Consider the following 9,981-nt stretch of genomic DNA (forward strand, 5'->3'; position numbering starts at 1 on the left):
TCAACAAGCTGGGCACCTGATAAGGGCTTGGCAAATGTGAGTGAATGAACTACACTAGTGACGGTCCCCCAAACCCTCACAATGATGTGGAAGAATGAGACTTCTTCAAATGTTGATTGGGCCAGAGAATTAATGTCCAAATGAGGGCTGGAGGTGGGGGCTGTGGATGAGCCCAGCAGCAGGGGATTTAAGCTGGGGCAAATATTGCATCATGGAAGGAGCAGATTCTTTTCTCTTTAAAACAAAATATAAACCTTGGGAACACATTATCGTGTGCTTTTGCATCATATTAAATGGTAGAGGAGTTTTTCTTTTGGATACTTTTAAGAGCAAATAGTACCAATCGGCCACAGCTCAAAGGAACCATGGTATGTCTGATTGTGAGTAGACCTCACTTGGGTCCCTCATGCTGCATTTGCTGAAACCTGTCTTCCTCAGAAGTTCTGGAAGTTTGCACCCTGTGTTTGGCACCCTGTGTCACAATAGTAAAGATTGTCCAAATCAGCATATTGAGATTTTTGTAATTGTGGAGTCATTTTTTCCTGATGCTAATTAGCTAGCAGTTTCAACTCATTAGCTGTTCTTGGTTTGTGAAGTCCACAACATCTGCATGAAGACAGATAATCATCTATTAGCCATGGTGGCAAGACATGGTAATTATTCTAACTTTTAAATCAAATTACTTAGCTGCAAGTATAGAAAAAGAGAGAATTATAATGAAGACTCAGTTCTGTTCTATAGCATTTGAGTTTTTAATTATTTTTCTAAGAAATCACACTTTATTTTTTTTGACAATGAATGTGATGCAAACATTAAAGAAACATTTATAGACTATCTGTGCCCCATTACATAAGTAAGTCTATAAATTATTTCTGTCCATGTAATCAAATATGTATGTTAGATAAACTAATATTACCCAAGCTTTTATTAAAAAAATGCAATCTGGTGTCATTGTTAACTCATTTCTCAGTAACATGAAATGGTTTTTGGTTGTGATCTATAATGGGATAATTATACCAAAAGCCTGTTAGCAACTCATGCAAGATCAAGTTGAAAGATTAAGTCTGGAGTCTGTTTACAAAAAGCCGGGATACTTTTTCATGGTGATAATCAACAAACTAATGAAATATTTGAAAGCAAGAAAGTTGTTTTGAAATTAAGAAACACTACTCTTTCATCCATCCCATAGGAACTTCACTTGCGGGGTTATTTAGAGTAAAACATTAGTCCAATACTCAGCACAAATTCCAAATATTACTGGCAGTGAAAGATCTTGTAAATCCTTTTATACTTAATATCATTGATCTTATAAGTGTAGATAGAATTACAAGATCCCAGTTTAGAAGGGTTCTGGCATTGACAAATGTGGAAAAATTGTCCTAGCTATAAATTGGTACTTAGTAACTCACTACATTGTCAGTAGAAATATGTGTATCTATAAGTACTAAAGTTATATAATATGGAAGAAATAGACCTCATTGGCCCAGTCCTTCAGGAGACTTCTAATTTAGAAAATGCAGCCAATTTTCCCCTAAACTTCGTTGGGGTCCTACATGTAAAACTAATCAAAGTAGACCTGCTTTGATTAAAACAGTTGAGCTTTCTCAATGGGAGTCAGATTATCTCTGAGACACCACCAAGGAATATCATAGGGTCTTGCAGAGTAGTGTTTGAAAATCATTAATTTATACTAGATGCCCCAAATGTCAGTCCTCTGACTAAGACTTTCCTGTAATCAACCCAAAGAAAGCAGAGGAATGAAATAGTGAAGATAAATGTAAGAATTAATGAAAGAGAAGACGAATATATGAGGATCAACAAAGCCAAAAGTTGGATCTATGAAGAGACTAATGGCTGTGACACACCTGGAAATGTCCATGAGAGAAAGAGAAGAAACACAAAAATAAACAATATTAGAAATGGAAAATGAACAGACCTATAGAGGTTATAGGGATTAGAAGACAGCAAGAATATAACAATTTATAACCTTGAAAACAGATTAAATGTACATGTCCCTAAAAAATTTAACTTAACAAAACTGGCTCAAGAAGAAATAGAAATTCACAAAGTCCTATAATTATTAACTAATTTGAATAAATGATCAAAATATTTCACCAGACTCCAAAGATTTTACTAATGAATTCAACTCAGCATTCAAAAAACAAGTCATTCTAATTGTACTAGTTTGCTTGGGCTGCTATCGTAAAATACGACAGAGTGGATGACTTAAACAACAGAAATTTATTTTCTCACACTTCTGGAAGCTAGAAGTCAAAGATCAAGGGCGTTGGGAGGTTTGCTTTCCTCCAAGGCCTCTCACCTTGGCTTCCAGATGGCTGCCTTCCTATTGTGTCCTCATATGGCCTTTCTCCCACTTGGGGGTGTCTTTTTATAAGCACACCAGCCAGATTGGATTAGGTTGTACCCTAAAGGCCTCATTTTAACTCAGTCACTTCCTTAAAGGTCTAGTCTGCAAATACAGCCATATACTTATGTACTGGGGGTTAGAACTTCAACATATGAAACACAATTCAGCCCATAACGCTAATATTTCACAAACTTTTATATTATAGAAAATGATGAAATACATCCCAACTCATTCTAAAGCCTGAAGAGAAAATGACAAACCTCACTTATAAAAGTAGATGAAGAATTCCTAGACAAAATGTTTGTAACCGAACCCAACAATGTATTTACAAATATAATAATCATGCCCAGGTTGAGTTTATTATAGAATATTATAGTCACTAAAACTCTGTTCTCAGTCGTTAAAATTCATGGTAACAGTTTAAAATTGATTAGTTTGCTGGTACTTAGTGATTTGTAAAAAAATGTACTTATTTGAAAATATATTTAATTTACATAAGACCTGGAATTTGGGTGGTCTTATGTTCATTAAAACCTATGGATTTTTAATAAAACTTATTTTTACTGTGGTGTCTTCCCTGTATTTGGGAAGATACCAAAATTTTAAATGTGTTGCAGATGACTTTGAGGAGCTCACCGCCATGAGGCTGAAGGATCCGCATTCAGAAACACATCATAGTTTTCACACAAGTCCTTTGGTTGAGTTGCTCAGAGAGAATGCCAGTCTCTGATTTCTTAAATGTAATTTTGGAGCAAACATCTACCAGCGTGTGGCTGCTCACATCTGTTATTTTAAGACGCTAATCAAGAAGAACATAGCGTCTCACCTCCCCCATGTTATTTATGTGACTTTACATGAAACAGTGTTCGAAGCTAATTACAGGATCCTGGGTTGCACAGTCAATAGGCATTTGTGATCCCAAGTGGGTGCTATTGAAGAAGAGAAAGGAAGGAAATACCACCAAGCAAAGGCCATTCAGTAAACTTTTTATGCTTAAATATCACTCCAGGAGTTCAGCTTTCTAATGGGATTTATTTTTACTTACTTACTTAGTAACAGGAACAGGCTGTCTTATATGTTGTATCTGAAGATCTAAGAAAGAAAAGGCCTTGCGTCTTAGTAGCTGAGGTTAATGTGGTAAAGAAATTCCGTTCACAAGCCCGGTCTATTGTGGTGTCTTTGAGTGGGTGGGTTCATTGCTCCCTTATGTGGCCTCATCCTGTCCTCCAAGCCCAGATGGCCGTCCTGCCATGTGCTTGTCACTAGGTGGACTGGCTGAGACCACAGAAGAAATGGAACAAATCCACACCCACTGGCAGAAAAATCTCTACATTTATATCCCACTGACAGCAGGCCAGTGTAATTATATTTGTACATGAAGGACAGTGTTTCTTATAATAATTGTCTATAAGTTTTTGAGACAGTATTTTGAAATATGAACATATTTTTTCCCGGAATTCTTTGCTCCTTGTGATGCCCCCTTTAGCCTGGCAGCTGGGGCCTCTGCATTCACTTCCTTAGGAAAGGGGGACAGAGCAGAGTACAGAGAACAGTGAGGCCAGCTCTTGGCTGGTGAGTTTCGAGAGCCTGGGCCTGGCATGAGATAAAAGACTGGAAAGAATTGCTTGAGAATAATCCTGGAGGCAGGCACACCCAGACACATTTAGGACACTCTGGAGTGACCTTGCATCAAACACGATGAGGAAGAAAGAGAAACATCTGCCTGGTGTTTAGGCCAGTCGCCTGAGCGTGTCATCAAGCGCCCTGCCCCGCAGGCTGGTACCGGAGCAGAGGACAAGCTTGTGCAGCCAGGGGCCCTGACACAGCCTTTCCCCCGTCCGGGGGGTGAGAGCAGCAGAACGCTTCCAAGCGCCCGACCAAGAGCAGCGTGAATGTGGCACTCAGGCCACAGACCTGAGGGGGCTGAGTTCAGGAGGGAGGCAGGGCACAGCAGTGCCTCCATGGGCCTCTGGCTAAGGCTGGTGAAGGTCAAGTGGATTAGGGACGGCTCGCAGGACTCCGGTTAGACAGAGGATGGCCCGGTGCTCCCTTATCCTCAGAGACGAGGAGTCCTAGGAGAGGTATGTGCTGCCTGGAGCCCTGACCCTTTCCTAGGCCATGCCCTGGGACCTGGGGTCCTGGAACTCCTGGTCCAAGCTCCTGATCGGACCACTTCCAGGGCCCGCCTGGGCTGGTGCCCCAGCCCCATCTTTATGAGGACGTGGGCAGACTGTACTGCTGGCGTTTGTACCCCAAGACCACTGGGGTCTCCTGGGGGGGGCTGTTTGTCTGGTGTGTTGACATAAATGTGGATGCAAGTGTGGCTTGCAGCCCTCGCAGTGCAGGGCAAACCTGGGGTGGGCAGAGGAGGGTCAGCCTCGGGTCAGAGCGGGCTTTCAGCATGGCCATGTTCCAGGTCATTATGAAGGTATATTTGTCTTGGAGGGTAGAACACATTTTTTAAAAAATATTTTTTTTATTGATTTGAGAGAGAGGAAGGGAGAGGGAGAGAGAGATAGAAACATCGGTGAGAGAGAAGTATCCATCGGCTGCCTCCTGCACGCCCCCTGCTGGGGATGGAGCCTGCAACCCAGGCATGTGCCCTGATGGGGAATTGAACTAGTGACCTCTTGGTTTGTGGATAAATGCTCAACCCCTGAGCCACACCAGTCGGCGATAGAATGCGTTTTAAGTAACGGTTTGTTAGCTTGATTTTATAGCTTCTGCGTATTTGGACACGTGGGGTGTGGACTTCCACCAGTGTCATGCGCTTGTTTTATCTCTGCCCCACGGTGGCTTCTCAGGGCAGTGGCCTGTGCGCCGTTGAGCCCCTGTCACTCTGCTCAGTGCCCCGCCTGCATCCGTCTCAATGAGTGCTGATTGAATGAATTTGTAAAATAAGTGTGTGTTTTTGACAGCTGTTCATCTGAAAAGCCATTCAAGGTTAACTACTCGTGTTTAGAACCAATGAAAATATTCTGGTGGAATTTGGATACAATACTCGGGAACTGGCATAGATTGAATGCCACTAATCGTCTTCCACAGGAAGACAGGGTGTCGCTGCTGCTGCCTCCGAGGAAGTGAGACAGGGAAAGCCCTCGGCTTGAATATGGTCCAGGGGGTAAGCCCCGGCTTCGGCCTCGGCACTGGCCTTGGCTAAACCCAGCTGGCCACACTCTACACCCTCTAGAGCTTGCCATCCACTGCAGAGCCAGCAGCCTGTGCTTCGGGCATGCCAGGCTTGGCTCCTGCTCCTGTGCCCGGAGACTGTGCTGGCGCCGTGACAGAGGACTGGGACTCGGCCCTGCTTTGCTCTCATTAACCAGGGGTGGGTGGGGTGAGTGGGTCTGTGGGGCTGCCTGACACCGTTGGGCTCCCTTCTTCCAATTCGCTTGCTTTAGCCGAGCTTCTCTGCAAACACATCAGCTGAGGGAAGACAGTCTGAAATGAAGACTATTACATAGTGATTTTATGAATAACATAAACTTCCTAACGTCAGTCTTTTCCTGTTACCTTTTCAAACCGGGTTTTAGAAGCAAGCTTATTTTAGATTCTCGTAGTAAGAACAAACTTAGAAACTGCTATAAGGTGTGACACATTTGATGCAAAATTTAGCTGGATAAGGAATGATGTTCCTCATTAATAGGTACAATTAGGTGACGGCCACTAAAATATATATGAGCTAAGGTAACTATGTCAAATGGCACGCTCAGGGTTAATTAGTAAAGGAAGGAGTATAGGTGATAAACTTCTGACATTCTGGCTTTATTAGGCATGAACCTAAACGGAGGGGTTTGTGCCACGTTTACTTGTGGAGGATGTTACGTTTACTCGGCTCTAGGGGAGCTTTTTGGTCTGTTGAGCAGAGCAGACAAGGCCCAGGACATCTCCAGGGTCATGAGCATTCTGTGTTGCTGACTGGCTTTGGAGCTTAATTATTTAAATGTTTCCAGACTCAAATGACTGATGAGCTAACATATTTTTAATTAGGACTTTCACAGAGCAAGCCATACGCTGTGCCCGAAGCAAACACCGCAGACTTGCCTTGATGAACTCATGCAAACTGAGAGTTCCATGCTGTGTATTGTATTTTGATGTTCACATTTTAAATTGTAAATTTAAAACTTAATTCAAATTTTAAGGGAACAGTGCCCTACCTTAATTCTAGTCCCCAGTGAAGGCTTCCATGAAGATGACCAGAGTTTGGTTGTTTTTTGAAGAGAGAAGGAACGCTGTTAGAATAAAGAAAGAGAATGTTGCCAGGGCGTTCTACTTAATTTAGCCCTCTAAAGATAAACAGGCTGGTGAATCATGGCAAGCTGATGTTGCTATTTTAATGCTAATTCTGCAACCTTTTCCTATTTCCTGCCTGTCTATGAGTAGGTGGGTTATAGGTAAACTCACTCAGAGAAGAGTTTGTTCCTATCAGACTCCTTTTAAGTTTCCCCGTGGTTCAAACTATTTCTTATGTAAGCAGTAGCTACCAGGGGCTCTTAAAATAGTACCTTCGAGAATAAGAGCATATCTGAGAATTATCCAGTCTGCAGAGATTATATAAAGTTAACACAGTTTGCTAATCATCAAACTGAAGTGATTTAACTATCCCAAGCGAATTCCAGATAGTTTATAGCACTATGCAAATGGTAATTGAATCTTGACCCGTCGGTTCTGCAAAATTGACCATGGAAAATACTTTTCCTGTCCCCAGCAAAACAGATCTGGGTATCACTCTTGTCATGTCTTAGTCTTTTTAGCATATGTTCCATTTTCCAAGCTGGGGGTGGTTAACTGAGCGGCTCATGCTTCCTCAGAAGGTTTACCAACTAGTGGTTATTCCTGTCGTAGAGGCTCCCATCTACCTGGGCTTCATTAGCAAAGAGATGGTCTTATGTATGTCTGTATCAGAGTATTAGTAATAAATAATTACAGCAAACATTCCTGAGCGGATAATATAGTAGGTTTTCAAGCAGTGAATGGTTTTTGCTATAGAAATACCAAAGCTCTCTGTAAGAGTCACGGCATCCAACGGTGAGGACTTGCTGCGAGTCCTGTGAATTCACTCAGCTGGCCCACACCCTTTCTGTCTCTGTCTTGTGTCCTGAGCCAGGTCCCATTGCTTTCAGAGCTGCCCTCACTCCTGCCTTCTTCCCTCCTTTGCTTTTGCTCCTGGTATCCACGTGAAGGCCACGTCACTCTGCTGTATACTCTGGATCTTTCTTTCTACCCCTTGTGTTTGGTTTTCCCCTGTGTTCTCATTGTCCATAATGTGGAAGAGCACATTCATTTATATCATTGTAGGAGAGGAAAAGGAATGACTTCCAGGAAGATACTTACTCACCCTAGCCTCCCTGAGATGAAAGAATCTAAAATAGGCTTGCTTCTAAAACCTGGTTTGAACAGGTTATAAGAAAAGACTGACTTTAGGAAGCTGTATGTTATTCATAAAATCACAAGGGTCCTTATAGAAGAGAGGCAAGAAGGTCAGAAGAAGAAAAGGCACTGTGACAGCAGAAATAGAAATTGGAGTGATGTGGCCATAAGCCAAGGAATGCCAGCTGCTTCTAGAAGTTGGAAGAGACAAGGAATGGGTTCTCCCCTGGAGCCTCCAGAAGGAACTGCCCTGCTGATACCTTGACAAGCCCTGTAAGGCTCATTTCAGACTTCTGACCTCCAGGGCTATAAGAATAAAGCTAATACCGATGAAAATACAATGGGAAAAGTGAGTTGAAAGCAGAACTGTGAATCCGGTAGAGAAGGCAGCCAGAGGATGGCTAATTACTTCTCTAGGAACAACCACTGGGGCTCCCCATCTTGTCCCACTTCCCTGCTCTTAGTTAGAACTTGGTTAGCCCCTGATTGTGATGCAGTGCCTTTCCTTGTCTTGCCCCTCATATCAGAGACAAATGTTTATCTCATTTTTCCCCCGCATGGCTCTCAGGAACTTCCCTGCAATTGTCTTGGAGGAATGACTTGGCCTTACATTCCTCAAAGACTATATGTAGCTAGATGTTTGCTAGGGTCCTAACAAATCCTTAGGTGGCTGGTGTTGATGCTCACTGTTACCTGTGCCAAGTTTGGTGGCCTGAATGGCCAGTACCCGAGATTCCTCCCTAGTAATTAATAGCTAAGATCTTATCCTTTACTTCCTTAGAACAGTGGTCTTAGTGGGAAAATCCTGAGAGCTTAGTTCCCAGTTAAATCAGCCAGGCATGTGTTGATTACCTTCTGTGTACTCAGCATGTTGCTCTAGGTGTCCTGGGGTCATACAAGGACTCAGGTGCCTCCACTTCTTCTTCAATGCCTGGAAAAGAAGATAATAGCAGCATGGTGACACAGAATCATTTCTCTAATTTGCTGGCTAAATAAGTATCAGTACTTACCATTGTTTCCTAAGAGATGGCAAAGTGTACTTGTGTAGGAGGAACCACAGTTTTCTTCGGGCTATTTAAAGACATCCAGTGGAAATTGATGAATGAGTGAAAAAGTGATGAGTACTTTAGAGGCATGATGGGATTTTCCAGTCGGTAAAATGTGAAATGGCTGAACTTGAGAATGGGCCTTGTCTTACCATGATGTCTGTTTATTTATCCACACATCACTTAGGTGGTCATGCATCCTTCTAAACACAACTGCTGAGCACTTAGTAGTGTTCTCAGAGTCATGAAGACTGACTAGATCCCTGCTTTCATGGGCTGTATATTGCAGCAGAGGTAATCAATTTATGATTAATAAGGCATTCCAAGAAACATCTTGTTACAAAGAAATGTTTAGCCACTTAAATTCCAGTCACTCAGAGCCTAGGATACCTTGCCTGATGAAACCCAGCAAGATATCCCATGAAAGGACTATTTTTGTTTGCTAGGTGGTGTTGCCCTTGCCACCCTATAGGAACAGCTCATTAAGACCCAGCCTAAACCTTTTCCCCTGTCCATGCTATCTAGATAACTGAAACACCACACCCTTTCTTTATAAAATCATGAGTCCAGGAGGGATTTGAGAGGGTATCAGTTTATTCTACTGACTTGGGCACAAATGCTTTCAGGAGCCAGGTAGGTCTTGTAGGTGTGTGTACAACTCAATCTAAGGCAATAGGGTATGGTGGGGACTTTGGCAAATTGAGAGTATATGCCTTGACTAACACTTTCAAGGTCTGGCCTGACCAAATGATTATGTGAGAAGGCCAGCTTTTTATAGACTGCCGGTTGGCAGCCCTTGATTGCTCATCTTAGAAAACAGTAGTCTGACCCCCTTAAAGCCTTCTAGAGACAAGCATCTTTGTGAGTTTGGGGCACAGGCTTCTCTCAATCAAGCCAGCATGCACCTGCCTGCCATCTGCCGGTTGAAGGAAACTTGCTATTTGGTTTGGGTGGGCACCTGTCATACTTTCAGCTAAGTGATGGCTTGTGGAGAAAACTTGTTCAGGTTGTATATCCCTGGATTGGGTTCTATGAAGTAGTTTTTCCTTTTGTTTGCTGGTTTTATAGCAGTAGGCTCCTCCACAAGCAGCTGTAACTGCCCTTTAAGCAACAGGCCCATGGATGGAGTCAAGAGCACCCTTTTGCCAATTACTCAGCACCAAATCAGACAAGCTCCTTCCTCTACATTCCGGTGAC

At 42.8% G+C, this 9,981-nt stretch overlaps 1 long non-coding RNA gene across 1 annotated transcript; it reads right to left on the reverse strand.

Moving 5' to 3' along the window:
• Window positions 1-5,778: 5,778 nt before the first annotated feature.
• Window positions 5,779-9,170, reverse strand: LOC107545770 (uncharacterized). Its single transcript, XR_001604061.2, has 3 exons — window positions 8,591-9,170; window positions 6,526-6,600; window positions 5,779-5,809 (listed from the first exon to the last, which is right to left on the reverse strand). It is a non-coding gene; the product is annotated as an uncharacterized LOC107545770 (long non-coding RNA).
• Between the last annotated feature and the right edge of the window lie 811 nt (window positions 9,171-9,981).

This window comes from Miniopterus natalensis, chromosome 5, assembly GCF_054644295.1.
Source record: "Miniopterus natalensis isolate mMinNat1 chromosome 5, mMinNat1.hap1, whole genome shotgun sequence".
Lineage (NCBI taxonomy): Eukaryota > Metazoa > Chordata > Mammalia > Chiroptera > Miniopteridae > Miniopterus > Miniopterus natalensis.